This window comes from Hakea prostrata, chromosome 5 (genome assembly GCF_041222555.1).
Source record: "Hakea prostrata isolate BN-2017 chromosome 5, UWA_Hpros_2, whole genome shotgun sequence".
NCBI classification, from domain to species: Eukaryota; Viridiplantae; Streptophyta; class Magnoliopsida; order Proteales; family Proteaceae; genus Hakea; species Hakea prostrata.
The window spans coordinates 20,029,856-20,050,699 of NC_142604.1; the positions used below are offsets into that span (position 1 = coordinate 20,029,856).

Below are 20,844 nucleotides of genomic sequence, written 5' to 3' on the forward strand. Positions count from 1 at the left end.
TTCTTCTACTAGTCTCAGATGGGTTAGCAACTGGGAATCCAGTTGATATGGAGAAAATGCTCGTGATATGGAGAAAATATAATCGAACCAGGTTCGCCCTTGGTTCGACCCTCGACCCCGGTCGGGAAGAAAGAAACCGACTCGCTTCCGAGTGGCCCAGGTTCAAAAGATAGCTTGCTGAGGAAGTAAACTGACTCAGTCAACAAGCATGCCCGAATCCGTGATAATCGGAGTGGATGAATCATCAATGAGACGGTTAACAACACTTGCGGAAGATACTGATCGTGATCATATGGATAACTACCATACAACGATCATATTATCGAAGGAGTTATCTATTAGCCAAACCATAATCGGATCTATCATGAACGGATCCATTCGTTAAGATACGACGGCTATCCGAAGAAGGCTCAACTACATCCAACGAAGGAGATTCGAAGGTACACACTATATAAGACATCATCTGCCCACAAGGTAGAGATAGATACAATCTGAATCGTATTCTCAATATTCATATTCATTATTTTGCTCTATGCTCAAACAGAACTACTTATGATCAGTTCATTAACTGACTTAGCCTTCGGAGGTGGACTCTTGACCCCAGCGGTCGGGCCACATCTGACGTTCGTTTTTGCAGGTCATCCAAAGGAGATCTAAGGGCTGAGCAGATTTTGGACGCATCATTTGGCGCCGTCTATGGGAAACGCTTCAGAAAGCCATGATTACTAGATTAGCAGTAGCAGCTGCAGCGGCCCATCGAGAAGCTGGTGTTCAACTCCCAGGAGGAAATAATCCAGAAGATATCCCTGAGGGAAGTCGACCTCATGAAGTACGAGAAGATGGTGGTCAGGGAGGTAATAATCCTCCTGACCAGTACCAGCTAGATAAACTGAAACTCCAGTTATTGGAGGTGAGTTAGACACTTCGTACGTTGACCAGGCAAGTGGTGGCACCGCAAGCACCTGATCAACGCCAAGCGGGAAGGCGCGTAATACAGAGGGAGGAAATATTGACTTCACTCCCGCCAGGACGTTCTCCACACAAGGAACGAAGACTGATAGATGACCAGAATGTTGGTCAGAATTTCCAGGAAGGCGCCCGAAGACAAGAAAGAGAACCTAGGAGAACGGGAGAACTCCCTAGAAGAGATGAGCGGTTTGAAAGACCGCAAGGAAGCACAACTCATTCAACTACCAGGTTGGGTGCAGGAGTGCGAACTCACTCACCAACTATCAGGCGCGCGGTTCGGGATAATGATGGTATCATCGATGATCGATCAGCACATATTGGTCAAGAATTGGCCAATATCAATCAAAGACTCGGACAATTGGCGAGAGGGAGAATAACTGATGATATTTATTTGGTTATTCGAAAGACTCCGTTTGCCGAGGCCATAGCCGGATATCAATTTCTCATAATTTTTGGTTGCTAATGTAAAATCCGGGCTTATCCTAACCTTGACCCGGCCCGGATTTTATACTGTTGTAGGTCCGAAGACCCGAAGTAGTGGTAGAAGAAACTTGTGGGCCCTAGTAGATGAAGATTTGATGCTTGATCCAGAACCTATGGACGTTGACAATGATGCCCCTTACTTGAGTACATTGTCAGTGTTGAGTGAAAACCTGCGCATCGATGAAGATTGAATTAGTTGAAGCACTTATTGGACCCTCGTGATCAATCCGAAGGTATTTCTTGAAACTAGACTTGTTGATTGACTTGTAGGAGAAAACACAACTCAATTCGGATCTGTCTGGCCTTCCAAATCCACTCCTGAAGTTGCTGTCATGCCTTGGTCGACTGACAGTCGACCAGCAGTAATGGATTTCGAAATTTTACAAAATCAATTCCCATTTTGCCCCTACCTTTTTGGAACTCGTGAATGAGGACCTAAACTAATCATTTACACTCCAGAGCACGAAGTTGGACACTCTCTTGGGCTTTTCTTGATGTTTGTGAGGATCTTTGACTCCAATCATTAGTATTGCACATCAATCATCAACTCAAGGTATGATTCCTTTTATTCTTCTTCTAATCTATTCATTTTCTACCAAATTATGATCTTAAGACCATGGTTGAAGTGTTGCAACCTTGCAAACACTTAACCATGAGTTTTCCCCATTCAATCCCATGATTAGCACCCCATTCTTGTTATGTTATGATTCAATTAGGATTGCTTACATTTCATTACTTTGATTATCTCTATTTCAACCTTGTCTTGATTCAAAACTGATATGTAAATACATTTTAGGTCTAGATTACTATGAATTCATGATTCTAACTTGATTATTATTATTTTTTTTTTGGTTACATTCTAACTTGATTATTACCATTCACTTAATTTATTCCCATCATTCTTTACAGTTCCAATCAATTCCAATTCGATTTGTGATAATTATCATATAGAACATAAGGCTTCGATTTGGGTATTCTTAATTGGACCGTTGGATCGTCATGAAATTTAGTGTGTAGTATCCTCATATTGTTACAATCGTGCCCTCGAAATTTTGTGTCGATCGGAGCACCAGAAGGTCAGTTTAGGACCAAGTCTTCAATTCTGCCCAGGGTTAACAAGTCTTGGTCGACTGCCTTGATCGACTGACAGTCGACCAAGCCAGTCAACCAAGAGATGGTAACATCCCTGTATTTGGCCGAATTGCTTCGTTTGACCTCCGATTCGATTGTTTTCTTCTCTGATGTTACTTGTATGTTGTCTAGGGTACCAACACTGATTTTTGGGACTATCCTTGGTGATCCTTGATTTTATTTACGACTCGATTAAGGTAAGGACGGTCGTTAACTCAAGTACATTGATTATGTAATCATGCTTATGCTTTAAGAACTCAGTAAATATATTTCCTATGTGTACATCTTTACCACACATGACTTTTATGTTGTCTAGGGTACCAACACTGATTTTTGGGACTATCCTTGGTGATCATTGATTTTATTTACGACTCGATTAAGGTAAGGACAGTCGTTAACTCAAGTACATTGATTATGTAATCATGCTTATGCTTTAAGAACTCAGTAAATATATTTCCTATGTGTACATCTTTACCACGCATGACTTTTATATACATTCTTATCAAGTAATAGTATGTTATATGTCATTCGGAATATCATGCTTAATTATACTTCATGATTATGTATATGATTAATCATGTTATGACATGTCTTTAATTCTATGATGAATTGTTGAATTGATATGATATGATGAGATTGAACTTGTGGATGACTACGTATGACTTGGGATTGAGGAGTGTCCTTCTGACACTTCTGTCCTTGGACATCGGAGGGAATATAGTGTGGGATATTCTCCGAAGGTGTCCATCGACGCTTTCTTGGGTTATTGGATGACATACATAGGATTGTCTAGGTGTATGGTTAGGATATTTCCTTGTCGTATCAGACCCGAATCGGAAGGGTATTGAGACCAAACGACCCATGGTAGAGTATGGTTGAAGGCGGCTCAAGACTGGTAACCACTCCGTGAGAGGACTTAAACCATACTGCGGATACCCGAAAGGGGCCATTTATTGGTAGGGTTGCAAATGGATAGACCTGGGCTCACGGGCGCTCAAGATCAGTAACCAACCCATGAGAGGACATGAGAGCTTCCCGTTTACCATTTTTGGATGACCAATAGGGTTGATGAGTCCGTAGTCCAAGTTGGTCGGTGCCATAGGATACACTGACTCTAGTGTGAAGGATACGGAACCGAGTTGGTCGGTGCCATAGGGAAAGTATCCGGATTTGACATGATATGATTGAGTAGATGACTTGTATTGGGCTAGGCTATACCGTGACATGCGCCAATACTTATACCAATGGTGATGTGAGAGAGTGGTGACTTAACCCCCAGCCATGGTTTGATGAGGACTTTACCCAATTACCCCGGCAGACCCAAGATATCTTGTATGATTGAGGGGCAGTGACAGACAACCCAAAGAAGTATGGTGCTATGGCTTAAAGCATGTCTACCTTAGAGACTAGCATACTTAGGGTTAGAATCATACATCATCATTGTCTCATATCATATTGCATCATATCAAGATTTGTATCGGATGAACTGTGTATTATGAAACGACTTGCCTTGCTGAGTTCTTTTGAACTCATTCCCTTCGTATAATTTGTTAGATTATCCTGCAGGTGTAGACGACTTTGATGGCGCACTCTACGAGCCGAGCTATGATCTCGCATACTACTTCGGGTGATGGCTACGATGAGAGTCAGGATTGTTGTGCCGAGGAGGATTATGGTTCGTACCAGAGTTAGCCCCACCATGGTGAGGGAGTAGCTGCACTGGGTTCACTTCATCCACACTTATGAAGAAACAATCATTAGGATAGAAGAGACCTTTGCATAGTGCCCCATTTCCCTGGATGACTCTAAACATTTGGTTATATTGTCTTTAACTCTTATGGATTTACTCTTAATACTGATTGTAATTAAGTTTAATTAAACATTTTTCCGCTATTATTGAAGGAGTGACTCTTGATCACTCTTTCTCCTTGAGATTATTTTATGTGAAGTTGATAATTGATAATTCCACACTCTGATTGATTATCTTTTCTTATTCATTTGATCTGTTTATTGCTTACTTTAAACATTGATTATATTGTTCATGATTATGTTATCGTGTATGTGGGAGGCATGGCCGCTCGATCTGGATCTTCGGGCTGTGGATCACATCCCGGTTATGCCAGATAGGATACCGGCTGGGTGGATGTGACACTCCGAGGCTGAAAAGCAGGAGTGGGGTAGGGTGTAGGTCTCACAAAGCACCGATTATTACGATCCACCAATCCAAGATTCTTGGGCTGCCAGGGCCTTTGCACACGTGCACTCTCCTTCTCAGTTTCTTCCAACTTCTTCGAGTTCTACACCACTTGGGCATAGCTCACTATAGGCTGAACAGTGAGGTAAGCTTTAATGGCAGGGTGCAGTCCTTTAAAGAATTTCTTTGCTTTGGCGATGTCAAGCTTCAAAGAGTCTGGAGCAATGAAATGAAGCTCCTCAAACTTCTGTTGGTACTCCAACACATACAAGGATCCCTGCGTAAGAGCCATAAATTCAGCTTCTTTCGCATCTTTCACTGCCTTAGGGAAGTAGTTCATGCAGAAAGCTTCTTTGAACAAATCCCACGTTACAACACCAGCATGCAAACCTTCCAACATAGGTCGAGTGGAGGTCCACCAAGCGTCAGCTTCATGTTGCAACTTCTATTCAGCAAACAGAATCTTTTGGGCTTCAGAACATTGCAGATGTCAAAAGGCCTTCTCTAACTCACGAAGCCACTTTTTAGGAAACAAGGGGTCCTTGGTCACTCCAGTGAAGGTGGGCACTTGCAATTTCAGGAAACTCTCCACTAGACGAGTATGAGGAGTTTCGGCTAATCCTCCTGCATTCGGGACTACGGTATGAAGATTTTCGTTAACACCAGCATGACTCTCATTATGTAGAGTCATGAAACCCATTAGCATCTGATTAAACTAGGCTGCTTGCTGCTGCATCATATTGCCCATGATGTTGGCAATATCGCAGAAATTACCGACGTTCGGGGCATTGGGTATGTCATTGGTACCCTGTTAGCTAATATTGATCTGCTGATCATGACCATCACTGGGTATCTCACCACGACTACTTCTCAAGGTAACCATTCTGTAAAAACTAAAAACATCAAAAACACCAAATTTTGAAGTTTCATCATAATCCACAAGTCCAAATGATTTGAAAATTTAAATCATGCTTAAATACATCCATTTAGTCATCAAACAATAATCCATAGAACAAAAATCACATTTCCCAAAAATTCAACAAAAATTGGAGCTATTGTCTCCATTGGTCGAGTGCTTGGTCGAGTGCTTGGTCGAGTGGTCCAGTCAACCAAGGCTTACAGCACGCGAATTTCGAGGTTTTAAGTGCCAAAATCCCATTCAAACTATTCCAAACTTTGCCAACTTGAGAGGGAGCTCTGGGGAAGAGGTGCTAAGGCATTCCTAAGTGTTTTCCAAGTAGTTTGGTGCTTCAACAACATCACTACAACACTCATTCATCTTCACACAAGGTAAATCCCCATATTCACTTTCAATTTCATCTTCTCATGCTTGCATTTCAACAAAATCCATGTTTTACTTGTGTCTCTTGTTAGAAATCATGCTTAGGAACACTTAGAAACATGTTCCCTAGGTTTTTAGCACAACACCATGCTTAACAACAAGTTCTAACACAATCTTGTATTTTCACATCGCTTTCGTACCGAAATCGTTAACTTTTAGAAAAATTTCGATTTCTCACAAACCGCTTGGAGTTTTCTCATGAAATCAAATGCTACATGCTCAAATGATATTGTGAACGTGAACATGTAATTTGATCTTACCAATTCCAAAATTTTCAAAAATCAATTTTGACCTAGAATGCAAAATCCCCAAATCCCTTCTTGCTGAATTTTCAACTTTAGACCGGGATTTCGATCGATTTTCTTCAAAAAACTTCATAGACATGCAATTCCAAGTATTGCGAACATGCTAGTATGTTCAATTCGCATTTCCCCCAAATTTTCAATTTTGATGAAAATTACGAAAATGCCCTTCTGACTGAATTTTGAAACAACACTAACATGTAATGTATTTTTATCTTTTCCTCAGACATCACACCATGCAGAGAGGTGGACGAGGTCGAGGCAGGATAGGTGGAGCTAGGCGAGGCAGAGGTAGAGAGCCGGCTCAGCCGAGGGAGGAGGTCATACGAATCGATCGCTTCGATACACCACAAGCAGAGTTCCTGTACGAGGCATACTTCGAGTACTGCCAAATAGAGTATGGGCGACTTCTTCACCTATGAGAGATGAGAGTGTTCAGGATCTGACAGAGATTCGACACTCAGGCATGGACTCATCTCTTCATGACGGATTTGCCCGTCTATCCTGAGCTTGTGAGGTTGTTCTTCAGCAACCTTACTTTTATCGAGGAGGCTAGAGGACCAAGTCGTCCTTTCAGACTCATTCTAGAGAGCAGGGTCAGAGAGATACAGATCTGCTTCTCTACTAGGGCACTGGCACACATTCTCCATGTGCCACACTATCCACGACAGTGCTTATGGATACCCGTCGGGGCTGAGGTGGACCGATACTTGCTACCCTACGAGCTTCATGAGATATGCACCACTCTCTGGGATGACTTAGGGTGCTACCTTCTGCGGGACAGTGGACAGATGACAGATTCGGCTAGGATCATAGGTCACAATTGTCGGCCGAAACATCATGCCGAAGGCCGGACATCACAACCGAGTTTCCGTGATGGAGGCCATAGTCATCTACCGCATCTATATGGGCTTGCAGATAGACTTGTCCTACATCTTCCAGCAAGTCATGATAGATCTGGTGGCACGTCCAAGTATGAGGAACCTTTGCTTCGGGAGACTACTGACATTGATCTTCCGACACTTCAGGGTTAGTTTTGAGGACACTGAGGTGCTTACTCACACACTGGGGTATGCTATTGGGACTAGGACTATCAGGCAGATGAGGTTCACTTAGACTGTGAGATATCCGAGTCCAGATGGTGAGGAGGATATAGATGAGGATGAGGATGAGGTTTAGGTACCAGCAGATGAGGGTGATGCTGGTCCAGATTCTGATGATCAGGCGGAAGACATAGAGATGCATGACGCTGATCCTGAGTATCCTGAGATTCCCAGATCACCACACTTCAAGACAGGAGGCCCTTCACATTCAGTCCCAAAGACTTCTGATTTAGGTGCTCAGATGAGATTGCTGACTTCCACACTCGAGAGGATGGAGGTCAGACAGGAGCAGATGTATGAGATGATGGAGTCACGGCAGGATAGGATAGAGTCTCAGATTGCACAGATGGCCGAGGACTTCAGAGCATTTAGAGATCAGAGGAGATCACCTAGATAGATTGTACTTAGGATTTCCATTTATGCATTATCTGATGTAATCGTTGTAAACTTTTAAAATTAATGAAGTTCACCTTGTTTCACTTTATTATTGTGTATTATGCACTTTTCTTTTATTGCATTAGTGACATTTGTTAAAGTATAATTATGGTATATTATTCCGAAAGTCCAGTTATGCTTCATTGATTAAGTTTCTAATCCAAGTGTTCTATTATTCACTTCTAAGAGTAGATGAGTCATCTCAGATCTATGACTCATGAATGTTCCGTTATTATTTTCTATGATTAGGATTTCCTTGAAGTTTGGGCTCGATACCACTCTTGTCACATCCACCCAGCCGATACCCTACCTGGCATACCCGAGTGTGTGATCCACAGCCCCGAAGATCAAGTATCGAGGTAATCAACCTCCCACATAGACAATAACATAATCATGAACATAAATAATCAATGTGCAAAGTATCAATGAGAGATCCAAATAAGAAAAGAATAAATCATATATCATCAGAGTACAAAAGACAATCAAAATGTCTAAATCAATAAGTAAAGTGAGGCGGAAATCTCATTCTACTAACAGTGGAAAAGTAGTTCCAAAAGGAAAAGGAAAAGGGATGAAAACTAATCCCAGTAACAACTACAATAAGTAACTAAATTGTTCTCAATCTTATAGACGACATCTCTATAAGTATAAATCTCAAAAATAGCGCAAGGGCGCTTCCACTCTATGGTCAGACTAAGCATCGTACGCAGCATAACCACCTGCGGAATCTTCAGTGTAATTGTCGTAACCGCAATCACCTTCCTGGAGATATGTCTCTTCTCCTTGTGCTTCTTCATACGAGCAGTCATGATACTCAGAACCTGTAGAGAAATCTAACAATACATAACACAAAAGGAATGAGTTTCAAAAGAAACCCAGTAAGGCAGTTAATCCATAATAACATAAATAGCAGGATTTCAAAGCAAAGTAATATGCAATATGATATGAAACATATGATGCATTATGATTTTAACTCTATGTATGCTGGTCTCTATTGGCAAACATGCTTTAAGTCAAAGCACCGTACTTCTTTAGGAATGTCTCACCACACGACGCCTTTTGGTAGTGGGTCCGGCATCCCTAGGGACATTCCATGGCTGGGGGTATAGGTCACCGCTCTCTCACATCACCATTGGTCTAAGTACTGGCGCATGTCAGGGTCAAACCTAGCCAAATGCAAGTCTCCTACTTAGTTACATCAAGTCAGATCCAGATACATCCATTCCTCGCCCCTGGCGATCCTTTCCGGTATATTTCACACTAGAGTCCTCATAGTCCCTGACTACGGACTCATCAACCCTATTGGTTATCCACATATGGTAAACGGGAAGCTCTCACGTCCCCTCACGGGTTGGTTATCAGTCTTGAGCGCCCGTGAGCCCAAGTCTATCCATATGCAACCCTACCAATAAATGGCCCCCACAATGTGATTCCTGTCCTCTCACAAGTTGGTTATCGGTCTTGAGCACCCCATGAATCCCCATTGCTACCACGGGTCGTTCAGTCTCAATACCCCTCCGATTAGGGTCTGACATAATGGGACATCCTAGCCAAACACTACTAGACAGCCCTAGATATATCAACCAACAGTTTAGGAAGGTGTCCAAAGGGCATCTCTGGAAACATCCCATAATATTCCCGTAAATGTCCAAGGACAGAAGTGTCAAAAGGACACCTCCCCTTTCCAAACCATACCTATTCATTCACAACCATAAATCCATCATATCACATATATGGTAACTTCTTATATGGAAATTGGACGGAAAAAAAAATTCTTATATGGAAAGAAATCAATAACAACATCCAACTTGTATATAATTGATAAGTAAATCATACATGAACTAATTAGCATAAACAAGTAATGCTACTGTAATCAAAGTAGTTGCATCAGTATTTAGCCAATATAAGAATCTATTTATAGAAGTAAATCAAAGAGATTCAAATATAGAAACTAAATCATGCAATCTATGTAATTAAGGAAATAACTGTCCTTACCTTAATTACTTCGCAAAGGATCTTGGAGATCAAGTAAGATCTTGTCTAAACTTGGAAAGAAAGTCCTAAACAAGTATATGTAACATATTAGGAAAGATACCTAGAAGGAAAGAGATCAAATTATCCAAAACAGACCAAATATGAGGTTGCTGTCCTCATTGGTTGTTGATTGATTGGTCTATTGCCTCAGTCGACCAAGCAAGGCAGTGACTTACAAAATCAGAGACTTATGATTACAAATCTGAATTTGGTGATTCAAAAGGGCACCAAACAAGAGGGAATATGCAAGGATAGTGTATTGGTATATAGAGGACTTCAAAACTCCAAAAATATCAAGTCTTCAAGTTACAAATTAGGAAACAAAAACTTACCATAATTAGATCAATCATGGTTCTTGAAGTAATCATATCAAAATCATGGACGAGAAACTATAGGATGATGGATTACTAATCTGATAAAGGATTCATGAAAAGCATGCATAGATCTTCTAGAAAAATAGATCTAAGAATGAAGAATATCAATCTACATAAGGAAAGAAAATGAATACATGGTTTTCCTTCAAAAGCGAGTGATGATCTTGATGAAGATCATCCACCAAGCTTTAGATCCTTAGGAAAAGAGAGGGGATGAGTACAGTGATGGTTGCAACAGAGATGCAACATCATCTCTACTATCCTCAAACAGAAAAGGAAAGAAAACCAATGGAGAATGAAAGATGAAGCATAGAAGATGATGATCACATACCTTTTTGTGTAAATGCAAGAGATTTGACAAAGATCCGTCAAGAAAATCACCAAGGATGCAGAGGAGATGACTTAAGGAGAGCTTTGGTTCGTTCCAAAGAGTTTGGAGGCACAAAAGACGAATTAGATTCGAAGTTGGGCTTAAATAGAGAAGCCAAGACCTAATTCAACAAAACAGGACCCTTTGGTCGATTGGTTGGTCGACTGGCCCAGTCGACCAAGCAGTCGACTAAGCAGGACAACAATTCCAAAACAGGGAATTGAAGGCTCAGATCAAATCCAAACTTGAAGGGGTTTTGCACACACACCAAGTGACTTACCTAGTATGTAGAAATGCCTTCGAACCAAGTCAGGGAGTACTCCAAGTCCATCAACTAATTCCTTCTTCATCAATACAGTTTCCATAAATGGAACACTGTCATCAACACTCATGGATCCTAAGCCAAACACCAAGTCTTCCACTGAGATGGCCCAAAGTTGACTTCTTGCCTTACTTCGGGTTGTCGGACCTACAAACAACAGGGTTTCCGGGTCAAGGTTAGGGTTGGGTTTCACAAGTTCGTGGAAAAGCAATAGCACGAACTCAACATTATCAAAGATGAGTAACGTCACATTACAATTCCCGAGTGAAGAGTTGTCGATACCGAGTGGGAGACTTGGTATTAAGGGTAGCGTCACATTAAATGTTAATTATTTTAAAACATAGAAATAATAAATGTAATGATGCAATCCTAATTTTTGTATCTAACTTCAAAGATGGATTTATGCTTACATATTTTAATGAGCAACCCGAATCATTCAATTCATGAGATCTGTGATGAAAGTGGCTCAATCCTGGAGTCCATCACTAATCTTGGTTTATGGTGAGTGTTTGTGAAATTTAAAAGTAACCACAAGCGCACGGTATAGTGTAGCTAACGGGTCGATCTCAAGGAGATATGCCACTTAGAATTCAACTTCTTAATAGTAATGCGAGAGTGGAATGATTCAATTTTTATTAACTAATTAACTAAACTAAATGATCCTAATCCATACATCTATTGAAATTGAATTGAAACGAAAAATAAATTAAACACAATCAATGCATAAATAAAAGACAGGGAAAAAAATGCGAACAATAAAATAAAAGGAAAAGGGAAGTGATCCAAGTATTAGCTTTGGATCGAGGAAAGGGGAGTATAATAATAATGACTTTGACCGTGGACCCTTTTCCATAGCTTACAGTCCACCGATCGGGGGAACATATATTAAAGAGAGAAAAAAAACAGTGCAGAAAGTAAATAACAGAAAGTAAGTAACAAAGAAATAAAAGGAAAAGTAAGCCTTAACCGAAGAGAGGCACTACTGTAGGCATCTCTGATCAAGGATCCAAGGGAAGGGAAAACAATAAATATATGCTGAAAGTAAACTGCAGAAAGTAAATAACATAAAGTAAATTGTAGAAAGTAAAATGGAAACCTTAACCAAAGAGAGGCACGACTGTAGGCATCTCTGATCAAGGATCTAGGGGAAGCGAGAACAATAAATAAATGCTGAAAGTAAATCCTAAACTAAGAATATGGAGGGGTAGATAGAAGCGGGAATGGAGGGAGGAGAGAAGATTAATAAAGAAGGTTACTTACTTGCGAATTGAACAAACGATTCGAATCTCAACCAACCCTAACAACCAGATCTAGATCTAGAATGATCTAAATTTGCAATTTCTAGACCCATAGAAAAACGAATCTAAAAACTTGAAACTTTAACTTGAAATGCATTACATAAAAAAAATTAAAACCTAAACATTCAATCTAGAAATTTAATTCTCACAAATGCAAGCAAAAAAAAACTAGAGAAAGCCTAAATAAACTGAAGAGAGAAGAAAGAATGCTTCTACTAAGCTCTAGAACACGTTTTCCCTTGATGGAGTATGCTCTCCTTTTATAGAGTTTACATGGGATATGAGGCACGACTAAATTTGAATAAAACTCAAAGTTCTTATTTGATTCAACCAATTAGGGTTTTGGCATACCAATCTGACGGACTTAGAGATATCAAATACATAATTCCAGCGTTGGATTTTATGTTTAAGAAGTCGTAGAGCTCTCCTCCAAAAATCAGCTCGATCGGACATCGGATGACCGTCCGATGAAGGGCTTGATCGAAACTGGACAGAGACATTCAAAAAAGGGATTTTTCCTTTTTTCTTTTTGAATATAATTCTTTTTCCTCTTTTTCTTTCTTTGACCAAGTCCAAAATAGGAAATAAGATATTGAGGTGTGCAAGGACTCTTTTTCTCCATTAGGACTCTCTCAATAATATCTCTGTAGATTTGATTAATAATTTCTAATCACAGCCGTAGATCAAAATTTGCTTATTTATCTCTAAAATACTTTGGAGTTGGCCCATAATCACATCTCTGGCCTATCATGCTCCAAGTTAGACCCATTTTCACATTTGAGAACTTGAACGGACCTCTTGACGTGTAAAATCGCATATTTTATACCCAAAACTCTAAATATTCACACAAGTCCTGAAAATTCATAAAATCTGCAAAAACAACATGAAACCCAAGGTAGCTCCACTCAAAGTGTGTAAAATGCATGCTTTATGCCATAATATTTCAGACATAAATGTGCTCATCAGATTCCCCCACACTTAGACTAAGTTTGTCCTCAAGCAAAAATTAAAGAAAAATACAAATGCAGGTAAGAAACTACAACAAAATAAATCCTAACTCACTTTTGTAGGAATCACGGTTACACTTAGCATGTGCAACAAGCCTTTAAACCACTAGGTTACCCCTAGAGGACGAGTTTTGTCTCGTGGATGTTTGCAGTGAATATACATCCAAAATTCCAATTCAACTAAAAATAAAACGTTGCAAATTCCAACTCTAACAATTGGTAAGTACTCATCCATGATCAATAGCTATGACAATTTTTCTCACCATTGATTTAAGATCCCCCACACTTGAACTTTATTACCCCATATTGATTCTTGAGACTTAGCATATATCTCAATTAAAGACTCACCTTATATCTTTCAAGTACACCTCTCCTTTAAGCAAAACCACTAATAAAGTAAGGGGACCAAGGACTAAGGTTTTGAAGTATTTTTTACCAAACAATTTTACCTAGGCATTGATGACACTTGTATTTATCTCTCTCTTTTCTTTTGAGTAGTGAACTCTACATTACTCCACTACGGTTGGCTTGAATGACATGGTGGAGCAAAAACCAGAAACCCAAGTTACTTTGTAGCTTTGCTTTGCATATGCTCACATAGACAGTGATGTGAGAGTTCTTTTCAATAATCTTATTCCTAAGAGTTTCGATCAAGTCACCTCAATTCTTGAGTTGGAGTGCTCTGTCTAGTTCCAAGGAATTCAACCTTCACTTTCTACTCTCTTTTTTTTTTTTTTTTTTTTTTTTTTTTCTTTTGTCATGCCATACACAAAATTGATCTCAACTTCTAGCCAAAGAAACAAGAACCCACAAAACTCATAAATGGTCCAACGCCTTAAGTTAAGGGCCTTTTATTTTTGTAAAGAAAGTCTCATCTCAACATATATACAAGTTATCTTCCTCTCAACAAGGTTTTTATGTATTCATGATGGGTATCAAAATCACTCTCATTTCACACATCATAGCAATTGAAAGAGTATATACACTAACCAAAAGTCAAAGTTAAAATCTACAAAGAAGCTATACCCCCCATACTTAAGTAATGCAATGTCCTCAATGCACACATGAAAAAAAGAATAAGCGCAAGGCAAAAGAGGGGTATACCTTTCAGTCAAGATGTGTTTATCATGAGAAGCTTTTGTCTTATCTTCAATAGCAATGTATGATAGGGAAGGCACTCCAAATAAGAAAAACCATGAATAGAAAAATCATCCCTAAAGACTTCAAGAAAAACATTCATCATGTAAGAGAAAATTCTCATCATACGTAGAGGTTCTTTAGAAGGCTTAGACCTTTGAAATTTAAAAGTAACCGCAAGCGCATGGTATCGTGTAGCTAACAAGTCGATCTCAAGGAGATATGCCACTTAGAATTCAACTTCTTAATAGTAATGTGAGAGTGGAATGATTCAATTTTTATTAACTAAACTAAACGATCCTAATCCATACATCTAATGCAATCGAATTGAAACGAAAAATAAATTAAACACAATCAATGCATAAATAAAAGATAGGAAAAAAAATGCGAACAATAAAAATAAAAGGAAAAGGGAAGTGATCCGAGTGTTAGCTCTGGATTGAGGGAAGGGGAATATAATAATAATGATTTTGACCGTGGACCATTTGCCGTAGCTTACAGTCCACCGATCGGGGGAACGAATATTAAAGAAAAAAACAGTGCAGAAAGTAAATAACAGAAAGTAAATAACAAAGAAATAAAAGGAAAAGGAAGTCTTAATCAAAGAGAGGCACGACTGTAGGCATCTCTGATCAAGGTTCCAAGGAAAGAGAAAACAATAAATAAATGCTGAAAGTAAATTGCAGAAAGTAAATAACATAAAGTAAATTGCAAAAAGTAAAATGGAAACCTTAACCAAAGAGAGGCACGACTGTAGGCATCTCTGATCAAGGATCCAGGGGAATGGAGAACAATAAATAAATGCTGAAAGTAAATCCTAAACTAAGAATATTGAGGGATAGATAGAAGCGGGAATGGAGGGATCGAGGAGAGAAGATTAATAAAGAAGGTTACTTGCGAATTGAACAAACGATTCGAATCTCAACCAACCCTAACAACCAGATCTAGAATGATCTAAATCTGCAATTGCTAGACCCAGAGAAAAATGAATCTAAAAACTTGAAACTTTAACTTGAATTGCATTACATAAAAAAAATTAAATCTAAACATTCAATCTAGAAACTTAAATCTTACAAATGCAAGCAAAGAAAACTAGAGAAAACCTAAATAAACTGAAGAGAGAAGAAATAATGCTTCTACTAAGCTCTAGAACACGTTCTCCCTTGATGGAGTATGCTCTCCTTTTATAGAGTTTACATGGGATATGAGGCCCAGCTGAATTTGAATAAAACTCAAAGTTCTTATTTGACTCAACCATTAGGGTTTTTGCGTACCAATCTGACGGACTTAGAGATATCAAATATATAATTCCACCATTGGATTTTAGGTTTAAGAATTTGTAGAGCTCTCCTCCAAAAATCAGCTCGATCGGACACCGGATGACCATCCGTTGAAGGGCTTGATCGAAACTGGACAGAGACATTCAAAAACGGGATTTTTCCTCTTTTTCTTTTTGAATATAATTCTTTTTCCTCTTTTTCTTTCTTTGACCAAGTCCCAAATAGGAAATAAGATATTGAGGTGTGCAATGACTCTTTTTCTCCGTTAGGACTCTCTCAATAATATCTCTGTAGATTTGATTAATAATTTATAATCTCTGCAGTAGATCAAAATTTGCTTATTTATCTCTAAAATACTTTGGAGTTGAACCATAATCACATCTCTGGCCCATTATGCTCTAAGTTAGACCAATTTTCGCATTTGAGAACTTGAACGGACCTCTTGACGTGTAAAATCGCATGTTTAATACCCAAAACTTTAAATGTTCGCTCAAATCCTGAAAACTCGTAAAATCTGGAAAAACAACATAAAACTCAAGGTAGCTCCACTCAAAGTGTGTAAAATGCATGCTTTATGCCCTAATATTTCACGCATAAATGTACTCATCAGTGAGGGTGTAGGGGTTATGATCCAACCCGATAGAGTGACCCATTTACCCAATTTAAATCTATAAATGTGTACTTATGTTCTATATTGTGAAATTTGAAGTTTTGCCTTATTAGGGTTTTGGGTGAGACTTTTGTAATGTTGTTCTCACGATTGGTTGTGAGATCTTCATAGTAATCATCTTTTCACATGGTAAAAACTCTTCTTCGTTCATAGATGTAGTATATACAGCGTTGGTGTGTGAATTATGTAATCTCTTTATTCCTTTTATTTTTAATTTCTTAATTCTCATTCTAAGAATATACATAATTTTAAAAATATAACGGATAATAATATGATCATGCACTACAGGAGATATATGCAATCAAGAGGTGATTGCTTTGAATAGAATTGACGGAAGAAAAAAAAAAAAGCCCTATAATTTAAGTTGGCTTCTATCACAATCTTGAAGTTGGATATTTTATTCTTACAAGCTTTTTCAAAAGAATTTAAGTAGGATTCTATCACAATCTTGAAAACTTATAGAGATTGAAAGCCTAGAGACACCTACAATCTCAACAAGAGGTCGGCTTCTATCTATCTTTTGTCGTTGACAAAAAAAAGAGGGCTTCTATTACAATCTCTGAAAACTAAAATAAAAGATGAAAGAATAAGGGTCACCAACAACCATCTACTTCAGAAGAAATTAATGCCTACCACTAAATTCGCCTATGAGATGTAAGGGATGAGGAGCCAATTTGAATCTATAATTAAAAGTAGAAGTGGTTCTTTTGAATTGGACAAATTTTATATGGATCAAGTTCTCATCAATTCGGCAAGAGTACTATCAATAGCGTACGTAATTTATAACCTTCCAGCACAAGATTTCTTGCATGGTTTCTACATTTGCATTCCAAAATTTTGATTCTCATGGCTCTTCAGAGTATTCTAGTTTTCATTATGTTTTATGCTGAAGCTCAGTGATGATTTTAGGAGGGAATAATGAGACAGAATGATTTGCTTTGTTGGAGTTTAAAAAACAAATTGATCTTGACCCGTATGGAGCACTAAGTTCTTGGAATGATTCAACCAATTTTTGCAACTCGGATGGGGTCACATGCAGTCATCGTCATCAACAACGGGTTGTCAGCTTGAATTTACAAGGCAAGGACTTGGGAGGTAAGATATCGCCTTTCATAGGAAATCTTTCTTTCCTTTGTTTCCTCAACATTGCAAATAATAGCTTTGATGGTGAAATCCCTCAAGAGATTGGTCGTCTAAGTTGACTATAACATATTGTTTTGAAGAACAATAGCCTCAAAGGAGAGCTTCCTCCCAGCTTGGCCAATTGCACTCATCTAAGAGAAATTTGGTTATCCCATAACAATTTTGTGGGGTTGATTCCGAGTGTGAACTATTTACCACTTTGCCAAAGCTAGAGATAATTTCTATTAATTATAATGGCTTGACAGGAAACATACCAGCTTCTTTTAGGAACATGTCCTCAGTTCGTGTTATCTCCTTGGGTTATAATGGACTACAAGGGAGCATTCCAGAATCCCTTAGCCAACTAACAAACTTATACTTTCTTTGTACTTCCTGAAAACGACTTAACTGGTACATTCCCCACCTCAATATTTAATCTCTCATCTCTTGAAATGATTTCTATTGTGCAAAACCAATTGCATGAGAGTCTTCCCCAAGACATAGGCCTCTCTCTTCCAAATCTCATAAACCTAGACATGGGACTAAACCTTTTCTCAGTGAGTATTCCAAATTCCATTTCCAATATTTCAACACTTGAATCAATTGATCTAAGCGACTGCAGTTTTATTGACCCTATCCCTAACAACTTGGGCGATCTTCAAAATCTTCAATATTTGAGTATAGCTGGAAATCATTGTGGAGCAAGGGAAGCTGGTGATTTAGATATTTTAAATTCTTTGGTCAACTCTACACAACTTCAAAATCTAATGGTTTTAGGGGTCCAATTCCCAACTTTAATGCAAATCTCTCATCACAACTCTCAACTCTTAGATCGGGAAGGAATCAAATATCTGGAACTATTCCTATGGGTATGGAGAATCTTATCTACTTAATTGGATTGGACATGGAGGAAAACTTTCTCAAAGGTAATATTCCATCTACTATTGGGAAACTTTCAAACCTTCAAAGACTATACTTGGGTGGAAATACACTCTTAGGATAGATACCTTCCTCCATAGGAAACCTCACTCATCTATATGATCTCCATTTAGATTCCAATAGCTTGAATGGACATATCCCTTCTAGCATTGGAAATTGTCAACAACTCCAATATTTAACCCTTCATGTACACAACCTCCAAGCTCCAATACCTAAACAACTCTTTCTCATTTCCTCCCTATCGATTGGCCTTGACTTATCTTATAATTCTCTTCTTGGTTCCCTACTAATTGAAATCGGTAATATGAAGAGTCTTTCTGCAGTGGTTATCTCAAACAACAAACTGTCTAAAGAAATCCCCTCATCCATTGGTGATTGTAATAGTTTGGAACATCTTGACATGGGGAATAATTTTCTTGAGGGAATCATTCCTCAATCGTTGACTCTTTTGAAGGGAGTTAGAGAGTTGGATCTCTCAAACAACAATTTAACCGGGCCAATCCCAAATGATATAGCAAAACTTGTGGCATTGCAAAGTTTGAATTTATCGTTCAATAATCTTGAGGGAGAGGTACCAACAAAAGGAATCTTTGGAAATGCAAGTGCAGTTGCTGTATATGGAAATGGTAAGCTTTGTGGGGGGAATTGCAGGTTAAACATATCTACTTGCAGAAACCATGGATCTTCAAATAAAAAAAGATCCAATCTTTCTAGAATAGTTTTGGCAATAGCTTGTGCGGTTCTTGGTTCTCTTTTGACATCCTCTTTTCTTACTCTCTATTGGATAAGAAGATCAAAAAATAAACTTCCATCTGAACCATCAAGTGGTAATCAATTCTTAAATCTTTCTTACAAGGAGCTCTTTCAAGCTACTGCAATATTTTCTTCAATTAATTTCATAGGTTCTAGTGGATTTGGCTCTGTATATAAAGGGATTATCAACCAAGGTGAAACTACTGTTGCAATCAAGGTACTCAACCTTCAAAACTCAAAATCATACAAGAGCTTTACAGCTGAATGTAATTCTCTAAGAAACATTCGGCAGCGAAATCTTGTCCACATTTTAACTTGTTGTTCAAGTCTTGATTCAAAAGGAAAAGATTTCAAGGCCCTTGTTTATGAATTCATGGCTAATGGAAGCCTAGATGAATGGCTGCATCCGCCAGTAGAGGCACACTATCGATCAAGAAATTTAAATATTCTTGAAAGATTGAACATTGCAATCGATGTTGCTTTTGCATTGGATTACCTTCATTACAACTGCTATATAACAATTGTTCTTTGTCATCTGAAGCCAAGCAATATTCTACATGACCATGACATGGTTGCGCATGTTAGTGATTTTGGTTTGGTGAAGCTACTTTTAGATCCCAAAGACAATTCATCTCAGGATCAAACTAATATGATTGGATTAAAAGGATCCATTGGCTATGCTGCACCAGGTAATAAATCTATGTTTTAATTTGAATCAATCCAATTTGATAAAATAGCTAATTTGGGTAATGTGATCACAATATTTATACCCATATGTGATCACAATTTCTACACCCAAACTACAGTTTTTTTAGCTATATATGAAATCTCTTATTGCATGGGTGCAAGAGGTTTGTAATTTCAGAATATGGCATGGGTGGAAGGGCAACTACATCGGGAGATGTGTATAGCTATGGGATTCTTTTACTAGAAATGTTCACAGGAAAAAGGCCAATAGACCAAATGTTTACTGGTGACTTGAACCTCCATGACTTGGCAAAGGCGGCTTTACCTGCATGCATGATGCAAATTTTGGATCCCACACTCTTAGGCAGGGGAGAACATAGAGAAGAAATCGAAGAGGGTGTTGGCAACAAAACTGAAGGTCCTAGTCCTATGACAGATAAATTGCATGATTGCGTGTCTTCAATAATTGAGATTGCATTACGGTGCTCCATGGAGTCACCCAGAGAACATATGCAAATGAACGATGTTGTGAAGGAACTGCATACAATCAAGAATATTTTTCATGAAGCATGACTCAATCAATTCTGAAGAAATATTCCTAACTTGAAGGTGAAGCTGAAAAAAAAATGATGTTAAGAGTAATATAAGTAACACTGAATATTCTGTGGTCATTGAGCATATATGTGGATTTCTATGAGCAAGTTCAAGGTCAATGATAAAAGAAGAAATTTTAAGTAATTGGTGGAGTCTTCTGCAATTGCAAACCCATTGTAAAGAAATTCTAATTGTGTTTTGGTGAGTTTCTTTCATAGATAAATGAGCAAATTGTAGTGGCACCCCAAAGAGCTTAAAGCACTGACACCCCACTTTATGTTTAAAAAACACAAAGACC

General features: G+C 38.5%; 1 pseudogene; it reads left to right on the forward strand.

The window, feature by feature from the left end:
* Positions 1-718: 718 nt before the first annotated feature.
* Positions 719-20,525, forward strand: LOC149015644 (uncharacterized; annotated as a pseudogene).
* The last annotated feature ends 319 nt before the right edge of the window (positions 20,526-20,844 follow it).